Here is a 14,380-nt window from a genome sequence, read left to right as displayed (position 1 = left end):
GAATAAAAGGACCTAAATTCTAAATATCACAAGATGAATGCCTTGAATCAGATTGCTTGCAAATGTTTAACGTTATAAACTGCAGCGAAACCTAGCTGGAGGCTTTACTCTAATTGGCCTTGGGGCCAGCAATGGTCTCTGAGACATCGAAGAACATGTTCTAGGAAGGCTATAGGTCAAGAAAACAAATAAGCCTCCCCCTCAAAAAAAAAAAGAAAGAAAAAAGAAAATGGCATCCATTGGCCACGTAGGTCATTTGTCATCTGTCAGGACAGCAACTTTAAGAGAGGTTAAGTCAGTTAAGAACATAGCCCATCAGTGGCCAAGTCAGCTTTGTCCCACAGAGTTAGCGGGGCGTCTGTATTTCTTATTGGTCCCTCCATCCTGAAGAAGGCAGTGGTTGCTGCTGCATCTCAATGATTGTATCCAGGACCATATCTTCTTTGGCGTGGATCTGGACAGGGATCTCCGTGCCCGGGGATGGGCACCACTGTTCTCTGTGTCCCCACACACTACAGGGTGTTGTCAAAGGCAAGCTTCACCCAATGGGGCAAAGAGATCATCATGCGCTTATATGTAACCATGCAGCTTGTATCAAAGATGTGGCACTGCATTCATTACCTTCTAAAATTTTCCCAACAATGACTTCTAGTTATCCTATTAATGTAAAGTGCACGGTTATTGTCGGAGCCTTTGGGAACCAGGGTGTGTGGGGCGGGAGAGGGAGGAGAGGAATCAGAATGGTTTGTCTGCTCTTCTGAGATTTCAACTGACATCTGGAAAAGAGCAGGTGGTCCTATAGCTCTCATGACGGAAAAAACCATCCTTCCGGCTGTTGGGTGCATGACCCCTGACTTCCAGGGTTCCCGTTCAGGCTGTCGCTGTTCAGAGAAGATGATGGGTGGCAAGGACTCAAGGGCAGGGAAGCCTGTGGGAGGTAGATGAAGAACTCTCTTCTTTGCACCAGTACAAAGAGTTGATTCAAATGGCCTCATTCCTGGTTGAAAACAAGACCCTGGAAGAACAAAAGACAATATTCAGGGGTGATTTATGACATGTTAAGTGATCATGTTACTTTATTTTTTATTTTTAAAAAATTTTTAATGTTTACTTATTTTTGAGAGAGAGAGAGAGAGAGAGAGACAGAGAGTGAGTGGGGGAGGGTCAGAGAGAGAGGGAGACACAGAATCCAAAGCAGGCTCCAGGCTCTGAGCTGTCAGCACAGAGACCAACATGGGGCTCGAACCCACAGACTGTGAGATCATGACCTGAGCTGAAGTCAGATGCTTAACTGACTGAGCCACCCAGGCTCCCCTGACCATGTTCCTTTAAACTATTCAACACATAAAAGAAGTAACTATTTTTGGGGCGCCTGGGTGGCGCAGTCGGTTAAGCGTCTGACTTCAACCAGGTCACGATCTCGCGGTCCGGGAGTTCGAGCCCCGCGTCAGGCTCTGGGCTGATGGCTCAGAGCCTGGAGCCTGTTTCCGATTCTGTGTCTCCCTCTCTCTCTCTGCCCCTCCCCCATTCATGCTCTGTCTCTCTCTGTCCCAAAAATAAATAAACATTGAAAAAAAATTTAAAAAAAAAAAAAAAAAAAAGAAGTAACTATTTTTTATTTCAAAGGAATGCATGAAGAACACATATAAAAAAAAGGATCAAAGTTAAAAGATTGAATGTTTTCTAATGTACTTGGTATTCTTTATTCATTTGTAGTGTACATAGGTACAATGTTTATTTAGCAGAGATTTGCTTTAGAGAAGTTTCAAATTTTAGACGCAAGAGCTCTCATGAGTGTATTATTTAATTGGCAGTGTTTTTTTTTGGAGAAATCTCAGTTGAATCTGACGTCAGAATGACTTAAGGATGCTATTTTGTTCGTTATTTGAGTTTTTCCTTAATCTAATTTGAATGAGTCAAGTAAGAGGAAGTCTGACTTTTAGACATAGTTCTATTTATTTGTATACAAGCTTTATCTCATGGGGAATTATGCATTTTTAATAAATCAACTTTTCATTCTCTTAAGAATTGATTTGTTGAATAGTACAATCATGGTCTCAGCTCTGAAATGTAAAGCTCAGCCAAATTCTGAAAAGGACTCGGTAGCATATTTATCCATTATATATAATTAGTATTACTTTAACTATTTTTTCTTTGGCATATGCTGTCAGAGTGTTCTATTTTGACTTTTTTCCTTTAAATCAATTACACAAATGCAGACTATGCATAGTAAATACATGACTTTTATGATATAATTCTATGTTTATTAATTATGTTTTATAAGGAAATTAAAGCTTTATCAATATCTTACTGCAAAATATAACTTATAGCGTTGAATAAATGTTCAAATATCACATAAACTTTATGATTTAAAGATCAGCATGTTTTCTGTGTTAATTCATTAGTATTAAATTGTGTTGTGTTAGTTTGCTAGGGCTGCTATCACAAAGTACCACACACTGTGTGGCTTAAACAACAGAAATTTATGGTCTCACCGCGCTGAAGGCTACAAATCTGAAAGCAAGGTTCGGCAGGCTTAGTTCCTTCCTAGGGCTTCTAAGGGGAAGCTCTGTTCCAGGCCTCTCTCCTTGGCTTGTAGATGGCCATCTCCTCCCTCTGTGTCTTCATATCATCTTCCCTTTATGCAGATCTCTGTGCCCAAATTTCTTTTCTTTCTTTCTTTCTTTCTTTCTTTCTTTCTTTCTTTCTTTCTTTCTTTCTTTCTTTCTTTCTTTCTTTCTTTCTTTCTTTCTATGTTTATTCATTTTTGAGAGACAGGGAGAGACAGAGCACAAGCAGGGGAGGGGCAGAGAGAGAGGGAGACACAGAATCCGAGGCACGCTCCAAGCTCTGAGCTGTCAACACAGAGCCCAACATGGGGCTTGAACCCACGAACTGTGAGATCATGATCTGAGCCAAAGTTGGACGCTCAACAAACTGAGCCAGTGAGGCACCCCCAAATTTCCCTTTTCTCAGGAAACCAATTATATTGGATTAGGGCCCACTCTAATGGCCTCATTTAAATTTTATTATCTTTGTAAAGACGCTATCTCCAAATAAGATCACACTGTGAGGTAATGAGGGTCAGGACTGAAATGTATGGATCTTGGGGAGACATGGTTCAAACCATGGCACTCTTGCTTTGTCCTCCCCCGGATTCCTACCATTTTCACATACAAAACACATTCCCAACATCTCCAAATGTCTTAACGAATTCCAGCATCAACTCTAAGTCCAAAATATCCAAATACCATTTAAATCAGTTATGGTTGATTCTTGGGATATGATTCATCCTGGGGCAAAAGTCCTCTCCATCTGCAAACCTATGAAACCAGAAAACAAAGTTACTGGTGGGGCAGGTGTAGGATACACATTTCCACTCCAAAAGGGGTAAGATCAGAAAGGAAGAGGGACACCTGGGTGGCTCAGTTAGTTCACTGGCTGACTCTTGATTTCGGCTCAGAATCCCAGTATAGAGCCTACTTAAGATTCTCTCTCTCTCTCTCTCTCTCTCTCTCTCTCTCTTTCTCTCTCTCTCCCGCCCCTCCCCCCACTCTGTCCCTCTTCTGTACCTGCATTCGTTCTCATTCTCTCTAAAATTAAAAAGAAGAAGAAGAAGAAGAAGAAGAAGAAGAAGAAGAAGAAGAAGAAGGAGGAGGAGGAGGAGGAGGAGGAAGAGTCATGGGTCCCAAGCAAGTCTGACACTGGCAGGGCTAATGACATTAGATTTTAAGTCTTGAGAATAACCCTCTTTGGCTGGATGCTCTGACCACTCTGTCCTTCAGAACCACCTGAGTAGCAGCCCCACCCCAGCCAAGGGTGGGTATGTAACAATATTATGAACTAGTTGTAACCTGTAAAGATTGCTAACTTGGTAGGAAAACATTTACCACACAAGCTGAAGGGGGAAAGTCTAGTTTGAATTCTACCTCATTAGTAAGGGACTGATTATTCATACTTAGAGTTAATGCAGTGCTCCATGTAAATTCATGTGTGGGTGGTTAGGTAGGAAATCAATTCTGGAGCCTCTTACGAAGAAGAGCAAATCACTTTAGTACTAGTTTTTTTCCCCCCCAGAAATAATGACAATAAAGAATACCAACAATATATCATGTAGCCACACTTATTCCTACCATGATTTCTTTAGAGCCAATTTTTTGCAAACCAACTGACAAATGAGAAATCCTCGGGCTATAAATGTGTGTATTTCCATCAGTTTGGACTAAAAACTCCTGCAACTTTCCCATTTAAAGTGATCCGAAAATGAAGACAGAGAAGATGTCATGTAAATGTTGCTTCACTAATTGACCTGATGATTTTGAAATATCATTCAGAATAATCGCAAGGAAGCTTTAATTATGATGTTTAATATTTTTAAAGTGGTGAATTTATTTAATTTTGACTTTCAAGGGCATTTTCAATATATTCAGTAAACTTGAACAAGTTTTATTAAACTATTAGCGATGCCAAAGGAAATTGACCTAATCATTTACTGAAGGCTAATTTATAATGGGCATACAAAAGTATTTTAAAAGAAGATTCTAAAATTAGCAGGATGATCCAACGAGACTATATTTGCATGTGTCCTAGCACGAGAGAAACACACTGGACCTGCTGAACGCAGCCTGTAGACCAGCAGATATGGCTTCCTGAGATCACATCAAGTAGCACAAGCTGTCAATCTTCCCCTCCTGATTATAGGATAGGGGTGGGCACCTTGGCGTCACTGGACAAATTTTGCTTAGGAGAGAAAAACTAACTTCTGAATCATTAATGCCAAATGTCATTATTATTTTGGAGGGTCGACAATGTTAACATGTGTGATCATATTGTGCTTGGACAGTGTAAAAGAGCTCTGATCTCAAATACTTAACGATTAGACAGATAACATGAATTAATCAAGACATAAAAAGAAAATAGAGGAGAAAGACTATGTCTTGGTCTCTGCCGGGAGAACAAAGTGCATGCTTCACACTCAAGCATGGTTGTCATCTATAAAGGACACAATGTTGTTGCACAAAGTCTCTTTTGTTTGCTAAGAAATTAGCAATTTTTGGAAGATGTCCATCTTTTCGGCACTATGGGAATATTTAGCAATACGGGGTGTATAGCGTAGCATGGGCCAGGGAGAGAGGACCTGCACATACATTTAGTTTCATTTTAAATTGGGATCATAAGAAATGACCATGGGTATAGAGCTGTGTCCTTTGACCCCATAGTAGAGATGAAAGCCGTATGTCAAGAAAGCTTCCTGGGCAGACAGCAATTGACCTTAGGCGGCTGTGATGCAGCAGGGAGGTTGAAGCCAAGAGTGGGTTTCATAGTGGGCCATACACTGACCTGATCTTAAATTTCGTATGCAAGCCATCTTTTAGAGCAATATCTTCCCAGTGCCTCTTATTCTATTCTGGAGGATTTATGGCAGAGGGGGAGTAATTAGGATGTCTTAGAGGGAGGAAAAGACAGAGGAAAGGGAAGTAGTGGTGGATAAATGTAGGGGAAGACACAACAGAAGGGGAGAGATGGTTCACAGGGAGAGAAAGAATGAGGCGATGGGACAACCTCTCAGAGTGAGATTTAAATGAGATGACCCAGAAAGTAACTGGCATGGAGGCATCCAGGCATCCCAGCATCTGTGGTTTCCTTGCTCATGTCTTCCCTTTGGGGGCAAGAATTGTTTTCATTTATTTGTGCCTCCAGGACCCAACATGTAGTAGGTGTCCAGTAAGATGTTTTCATTGAATTACTCCAAAGTTTATGTCCAGTGGCCGTATTTCACATAATTACATGGTCTGTTATGTACAGATCTCTTTAGATTTGGCCTTCATACCTACATAATTTTCAGGGGAATACATAGTCTGTATTTTGAAGATTGTGTCTATTTTCCTTTACAGGTCTTCTTGAAACAAAAATCTTATAAACAGATGCAAATATGCAGCATATGAAGCTTATTAAGAGTTGACCCCATCCATTCATATATTTGAGCATGTAGACCCATTGTAATACGGGGATTGACATTTATGGTTTTAGGTTTAAAAAGTTATATTTTGGGGGGCGCCTAGGTGGCTCAGTCGGTTAAGTTCCAACTTCTGCTCAGGTCATGATCTCATGGTTTGTGAGTTCGAGCCCCGCGTCGGGCTCTGTGCTGACCACTCAGAGCCTGGAGCCTGCTTCGGATTCTGTGTCTCCTCCTCTCTCTGCCCCTCCCCAGCTCGTGCTCTGTCTCTCTGTCTCTCTAAAAAATAAATAAACATTAAAAAGAAATTTTTTAAGTTGTATTTTTGGGCTATGAGGGAAACATTTTTAAGTAGTCCAAATCATATAGCATTTGGAAAAGTCTAGATTGCTTTAGTGTCAGTTGTAAAATGTAAAATTTTAATAATACAAAACAGCTGCAGTAGGAGAGTGCGCATACCAGCTGCTCTCTTTGCTTCTGTTACTGTGTTGAATGATTTTATTTTTAGTAATGTAACATGTTTATTATTCATTTAAAGTGATTGTAAAAGCAAATTTTGAATGGATGCCTTAAGCATACATATAAATCCTCTACGAGTTTTCTTACTGCATGCATTATCTTGAGTAATATTTTTATTGGTTTATTTGTTATCAAGACATTTATGGTGTTCAGTATCATTACTTTTACTTCTATGCCTTATAATGTCAGATGCTCTAAATTAAAGATGTGGTGGGTAATTACACAGTTATTTGAATTTGTGAGCTAAGTTTGCAAACTGCCATCTTTATGAGGAAGAATTGGATAACATTTTCAGACTTGGCAGAAATAGAGAATGTCCTTTTATATAAAAAGGCCCACAGAAGCACTGATTAAAAAAATGATGAACAAGTGAGAGAATAAGTCCAACTAAATAATCTGTTTGGGACTGAATTTTTTTTTTTTCCTGGTCTTAAAATAGCTAGTGAGTACTACTCATTAGTGAACAGTTCACCCACTTCTGTGTACCTGTGATACGGTCCACGTCATGCCAGATGTATTTCACGTTTGGTGTCATTACAGGTTCTTGGGATCTGAGGTCTGAGGAACCATTGTCAGGGGGTTGTCTTTTGTCCCCTTGGCTATACAGTGTGGGCTAGATGGTGCTCCCATGGACTGGGCCTTTTTGGTGCTATGGTTTCAGGTTGAGCACAATCGGTCCATTTTTTTTTTCTTTGCTCTTGTAATTACTTCCCAGAGTTACAGAAGTTTGGCGTTAGGAACTTAGGAAAGAAGACAGTCATCCTGAGGAAAGGAATGACTCATGTTATTGTACAGACGCCAGCAGGACCTGACCTAAAAACAATTTTGTGGGTCAGTAATAGATTAGGTGTGGTAACGGGGACTGGGATAATGGTGATATTCCAATTCAACACAGTTATCGAATTTCATTCTACAGACATATCTTGGAGATAGTGCAGGTTTAGTTCCGAACCACTGCATTAAAGCAAATATCTCAATAAAGTGAGTCAAATGAAATTTTCTGATTTCCCAGTACATATAAAAAGTTATGTTTACACTGCACTGTAGTCTATTAAGCGTGCAATAGCATTAAGTCTAAAAAATGTACATACCTTATTTTAAAAATGCTTTATTGCTAAAAAAAAAAATGCTAGCTATCAGCTGAGCTTTCAGTGAGGTGTAATCTTTGTGCTGATGGAGGGTGTTGCCTCAGTGTTGATGGCTGCTGACTGATCAGGTGGTTGCTGAAGGCTGGTGTGCCCGTGGCAGTTTCTTAAATTAAGACAACAATGAAGTCTGCCACATCGATTGACACTTCCTTTCACAAATGATTTCTCTGTAGCATGTGATGATATTGTAGAGCATTTCACCCATGGTAGAATTTTCAAAATTGGAGTCAGTCCTCTCAAACCCTGCCTCTGCTTTATCAACCAAGTCTATGGAACATTCTAACTCCTGTGTTGTCATTTTAACAATCTTCACCACATCTTCACCAGGAGCAGTTTCAAGAAACCACTTTTGTGTTCGCCCAACTCCTCATCCATTAACATTTTATCATGAGATCACAGCAACTCAAAATAATAATAATGAAAAATTTGAAATACTGTGAGAATTAGCAAAATGTGACAGAGACACGAAGTGAGCAAATGCTGTTGGAAAAATGGTGCTGACAGACTTGCATGTCGCAGGGTTGCCACAGACCTTCAGTTTGTCAAAAACGCAAGTATCTTCAAAGCATAGTAAGGTGAGGTTTGCTTATAGTCATTTTTAATATCAGAATTGTCTCACCACTGATTTTCCCATTTTAGTTAACAATGCCACCTTTCTTCTAGCTGCTTAGGTTCAAAAGTGTAATCAGTGGGGCTCCTGGGTGGCTCAGTTGGTTAAGCCTCTGACTCTTGATTTCAGTTTAGGTCACAATCTCGTGATTGTGAGATTGGACCCCGCCGTCAGGCTCTGTGCTGAATGGATCCTGTTTGGGATTCTTTCTTCTCTCTCTCTCTCTCTCTCAAAATAAATAAATAAACTTTTTTTTTTAAAGTGTAATCATTAAAAGCCTTCCTTCTTTTCTCTTCTGTATTCATTCTCTCTGCAAAAATCCAGATTTCTAAATGTCAGCCTGCTAAGAGTCAGCCACTGTGGTAAATACAATGCAATCTCTGTCCTCCAGGCGATGTAGAGTCTAGTCAGAGCCTTGGTTAGTTAAGACTTAATTGTTTTCATATCTTCACTTTCCTTTTCCACTGCAACTACCCTCCTCCAGACTTTTGTTACTTTATGCCTGGACAATTTCCCAAGTCTCTAATCATCTTGCACCCTACCACTTGATCATGCTTCTCCCTTCCCTCAAAGCTTTGTGTGGTTGCCTTTCTTGGACAGAGTTCAAATTATATAGTCTGTCAGGTAATGACTCCCCAAAAGGCTACAGCCTGCCTTTTTTTTTTTCAATTTTAGAGAGAGAGAGGGAGACAGAGAGAGGGGGAGAAGGACAGAGAGATAGAGCAGGTTCCATACCCAGCACAGAGCCCAATGTGGGCTGAATCACCACACTCGGATCATGACCTGAGCTGAAATCAAGAGTCAGATCCTTAACCAACTGAGTCACCTAGGCACCAGCTCCCCCACCCCCCTTTTTAAACTACAGAGTAGTTTGTAGTATCTACTTGTGCCTGCAATGCCCTTCTTCCATTTTTCTGTGAGTCCAGTTTCAATCACCTATCAGACACCAGCTGAACCCCCTCTACAACATCCTGAATCCCTGGGATGGAAGCGATTTCTCCCCTTCTGAACCACTTGACTACTTACTGTTCGTAAGACTCTCATGGTACTCATTATTCACTTCTCTGTAAGGTTGGTTATCTGTTCCTGTTTGTTCTTCATTATTAACTTCTATTTAGACTGTGTCTTTATATCCCCTAGAGTTCATAACATTGTGGTTTTAGCAAGCAGAAGTCACTCAGTAAATATCTATGGATTGATTGCCTCAAATAAAGATGAATTAACTCATTTGTTTGTTCTTTCATTCATAAAGCTCAGACACAGGAATATAATTATCTAAGACCAATTCTTCAGCACTGTAAGCTTCTCTCATAGCCCTCTTATACAACCCAATTAATTCTTGTTGATAAAGTCATTTGGTTATCACCCTCATTGTTTTTTCAAAGATTCAGAGCAAACTTTGGTGGCATACACATAGAGTAATACCTTGTTTTTCAAATACTTGACTCTAATTTCAAGTCATTATATATATGTATATGTTTATATATATCGCTGCCTCCATATGTATCTCTGTATATGTATATACACATGTGTATGTCATAGATGTCATATATATGTATACATACATATTATATACATAGAATAGTGCTTGTATATGCACACAGACACTGTTGAAACTATGTTATAAAAACAACAGGTACATTGAATTCTGTACCTTTATTCATTGGAGACAACTCTATAATTTGTGCTGCCAGCTTAACTCATTTTTATGCAGTTATTGGAAAAATGTTTTTTTCTGTTATTTTTATTTAATTGAAATTTTCTTGAAATTACAAGAGGAGCTATTAAAAAATTGTTACTATTTACAACTGTGTATCCATTTGAATCAGATTTCCTATATACTGTGCAATCAAAGCAGAAGAAAGAAACAAACTGGATCATAGGCTGATGAAACATGTTAAAATTTACATGGTAGGAGAAGTCGTTGCCAACAGTAAAGTTTGGAGCTTCTGGTAATAACAGGGGAGTCCAAATGTGAGGTACTGGGAAGAGGAGTGAGCCTGTTTGGGAGAAGGTCTGGACTCTGCTTATTAGTTATGTTCCCTTAGGCAAGTGCCACAACCCAAGTCAGGTCGCCTTCTGGGTCTCTGTTCCCCTGGCTGCAATATGTAGTTAGTAAAACCTGCCTCCCCACAATGAGGTCTGAAGAAAGTAATGTACGGAAAGCTCTTTGTAATATGTGAAATCTTCTGTAATGTAAATGATGACCAGAGCTGGAGCCTGGTTTTCTGTATCCCTTCCTAGAAGTGCTTCTCCAGGCCCTTCCCTTGTTCCCTGTCACACACTGACCTTTGTCCTCTGGCTGTTGGGAATTTCTCTGTCACTCTTGGTGATCTTGACTTCCCTTAACAAACTGACTTCTCTCTACAGCCTTCCCTCCAACCTCAACCCCTCCGCTAACGAATAACATCTGTGGTATGTTTTTAATGTGGATTTTTTTGGCATGAGATGGGTTATATTCCTGAAATGAGATGTTTGGTAAAAGGCTATTAAATTAGATGTTGCCCTCACCATATGCCTTCCTCACTCCTTCATAGACAACAAAAGTTCCAGTTTCCAGATTCATGTGTGAATGTTGAATAGAAGGAAAACTTATTTATCTCTGTGTCATTGATGTCTGGGGCTGAAATTTTACCCAGCTCCAGGAAGTCTGTTGGCAATGCTCTATCCTTTCTAATTTTTAAATTCAGAAACACTTTTTTAAAAAGCAATTCAAAATTCCAGAGCTACAGGAGTTCAGTTCATCCAAAGGTAATAATAGTGGATAGTAATTAAAAGGTAATATGCTCTTTGCCTCAGTTTCTATGTTTGAAAAAACAGAAATTAGTTAAAATTTTCATCGTATGTTGAGAGACATGTGCTTCCTGCTTAAAAAGAACAAAATTAATTTTCCAGAATCTGAAGCTAGTAAGGTAAATTATATATTGTCTGCTGAAGAAGAAATTTTATCATAATTATCTCCCCAGTCTCCTATGGCAAAATAATCTAAATCCTCAGGAACATGTAAGAAGCACCTTTGATCTTTCTACAAGAGGACATGGGACCATCAAGTAATATTAAAATAGATGTAGTTGGGAGCAGATCTTTTATGTGGTATTTGAGCATGTGTTACATTTGAGGGTAATGTGATTTTTTTTTAATTTTTTTTTTAACATTTTATTTATTTTTGGGACAGAGAGAGACAGAGCATGAATGGGGGAGGGGCAGAGAGAGAGGGAGACACAGAATCGGAAGCAGGCTCCAGGCTCTGAGCCATCAGCCCAGAGCCCAACGCGCGGCTCGAACTCACGGACCGCAAGATGGTGACTGAGCTGAAGTCGGACGCTTAACCGACTGGGTCACCCAGGCCCCCCTGTGATTTTTTTTTTTAACTTTATTTATTTTTGAGACAGAGAGACAGAGCATGAAAAGGGGAGGGGCAGAGAGAGAGGGAGACACAGAATCAGAAGCAGGCTCCGGGCTCTGAGCCATCAGCCCAGAGGCCGACGCGAGGCTCGAACTCACAGACCGCGAGATTGTGACCTGAGCCGAAGTCGGAGACTTGACCGACTGAGCCACCCAGGCGCCCTGAGAATAATGTGATTTTCAACGAATTTGCAAAGGATTATTTCATGCGATGTATGTTTATTGAAGAAAATGGAGGGGCGCCTGGGTGGCGCAGTCGGTTAAGCGTCCGACTTCAGCCAGGTCACGATCTCGCGGTCCGGGAGTTCGAGCCCTGCGTCGGGCTCTGGGCTGATGGCTCAGAGCCTGGAGCCTGTTTCCGACTCTGTGTCTCCCTCTCTCTCTGCCCCTCCCCCGTTCATGCTCTGTCTCTCTCTGTCTCAAAAATAAATAAACGTTGAAAAAAAAATTTTAAAAAAAAAAGAAAATGGAATAGTTTCACTAGGATTATATCAGTGAATTTGGCAATAAACAAAATGTACTATAGAAAAAAAAAACTACCTTTCACTATTGTATGCAGCTTTGCTTGCATATTAGTGCAACTTTATTTGGCTACTGGTGGAAAGGGGTTTTAAGGTTTCATATCTTTTTTTTTATTAAATAAACTATCCTACAAAGATTTCATATCTTAAAGCATTTTTCCTTGGCTTTAATACTCTACATTTTGCCCAAAACAGACAATTTTCTTTTTCTTCCCAACCATGTTCGACGTCCTTGTATTACTTACCTTGAAAATGCCACAAAGATATTATCATCTCTGTACTTTACAATCCAGGAGGTCCCCTGTTTCTTGTTCTCTTTTAAAACATTTTGCAACACTGGGTAATGATTTAATTAACGATTTTCAGGTCTTGTTTAATCTTTACTTTCTCTCTACAGCTGTAAGCTTTCTGAGGGCAGCAACCTGCTGTGCTTTGTGCACACGGCACTTGGGCTGTCTAGTATTGTGTCTAAACACATGGTGAGTGTGAAACGGAATTGCATTCACTGACTGCAAATGGTGGATAAAACTCTGCTTCTAATACTTCACTGACATAACCAGTGAATAAATCCCACTTTTTAAAGATATGACAAGTATGCATTTTAAATAGGCTTATTCACCATGAGAGGAAAACTGATTGAGAATGTAGAATGTCACATTGATGCTTCAATTATTACAAGATGAGGATATTAAGTAAACAGTAAATCAGAACACCACTCAATATTTTAGGAACTCTGTGATTCTTGGTCTAACCCCCTGCAAATCCACTTAAGATAATTAAGGTACAGTAATAAGTAGAATCGGAATCTCAAAAAGTCTCAAGTTCAAAGAGAGGTAACTTGTGGAAGGAAAGTTAGCTTAGCTGACAGATTCAATCTGATCAACGACCATTTTTGTTTCTTCAGCTTTATTGAGATACAACTGACAAAATTGTAGTATATGTAGGGTACAAAGTGATGATTTGATACATGTATATAATTTGAAAATTTGTCCACCACTGAGTTAATTAACATATCCATCACTTCACATATTTACCTTATTATTATTATTGGGAATATTTAAGTTCTCTCTGCAAATTTCAATTCTGCAATACAGAATTATCAACCACAGTCACCATTGTTTCACATTAGGTTCTCAGATCTTTTCATCTTATAACTGAAAGTTTGTACCCTTTCACCAGCCTCTCCCTATTCCACACCCACCTCCTAAGCCCCTGGCAATCACCATTCTCTATTTATTTTGTTTTTAATGTTTACTTGTTTATTTTGAGGAGGGGGGGAGGGGCAGGGAAAGAGGGAAAGAGAGAATCCCAAGCAGGCTCCACACAGCACAGAGTCTGATGCAGGGCTCTATCCCACGAACCATGAGATCATGACATGAGCTGAAATCAAGAGTCCGACACTCAAATGACTGAGCCACCAGGCACCCCATCATTCTCTATTTCTATGAGTTCAACTTTTTTCTTTCTGTTTTTTAGATTCTACATGTAAGTGATACCATGCAGCATTTATTTGTCTTTTCCTGTCTGGCTTATTTCACTTAGCGTCATGTCCTCCAGGTCCTTCCATGCTGCAAATGGCAGGGTTTCCTTCCCTTTTTTTTTTTTTAAGCCGCATAATATTTCCTTGTGTATACATACCACATTTTCTTCACTTACTCATTTAGCAACAGACAGGTAAGTTGTTTCCATATCTTGGCTGTAGTAAATAATGCTACAATGAACATTGGAGTGCGGCTATCTCGTGGAGATAATAATTTCATTTGGATATATACCCAGAATCAGGATTGCTGGAACAAACTCTGTTTCCTAATAGCAGTTTTTTGTTTTTTGTTTTTTTTTTCTCCTGTGCCGCAGAATCTCAGTACTAAAATTGAATTGAGTATAAGATGATTCTCCTTTGGATTTCATCACAAAGTTTAAAGGGGTTCTAAGATATGAGCAACAATTATAGAAATAGTTTGTGTGGTATCTTGGTAGTTTGTAGAGTTAATGGGTCATTTAAAGTGAGATTTTTTTTTTTTATGGGGAAAGGGCAAGTGCCATATTTTAGGAACAGACATTATTTTTTTATTTTGCTTGATTTCCTTTTCTTTCCTCTCTTTGCATGTAAGTGGGTGGGGTTCTCTGTGTAGACTGCCCAGGATTTCATTCTTCAACTACTGCAGGACCTGAGGGACAGTTTTAGAATCACTTAGCCTCCTTGGAATCCTTCTGGGACCAT

Source organism: Lynx canadensis, chromosome B1 (assembly GCF_007474595.2).
Source record: "Lynx canadensis isolate LIC74 chromosome B1, mLynCan4.pri.v2, whole genome shotgun sequence".
Lineage (NCBI taxonomy): Eukaryota > Metazoa > Chordata > Mammalia > Carnivora > Felidae > Lynx > Lynx canadensis.
Note: the sequence above shows the minus strand (reverse complement) of the source record.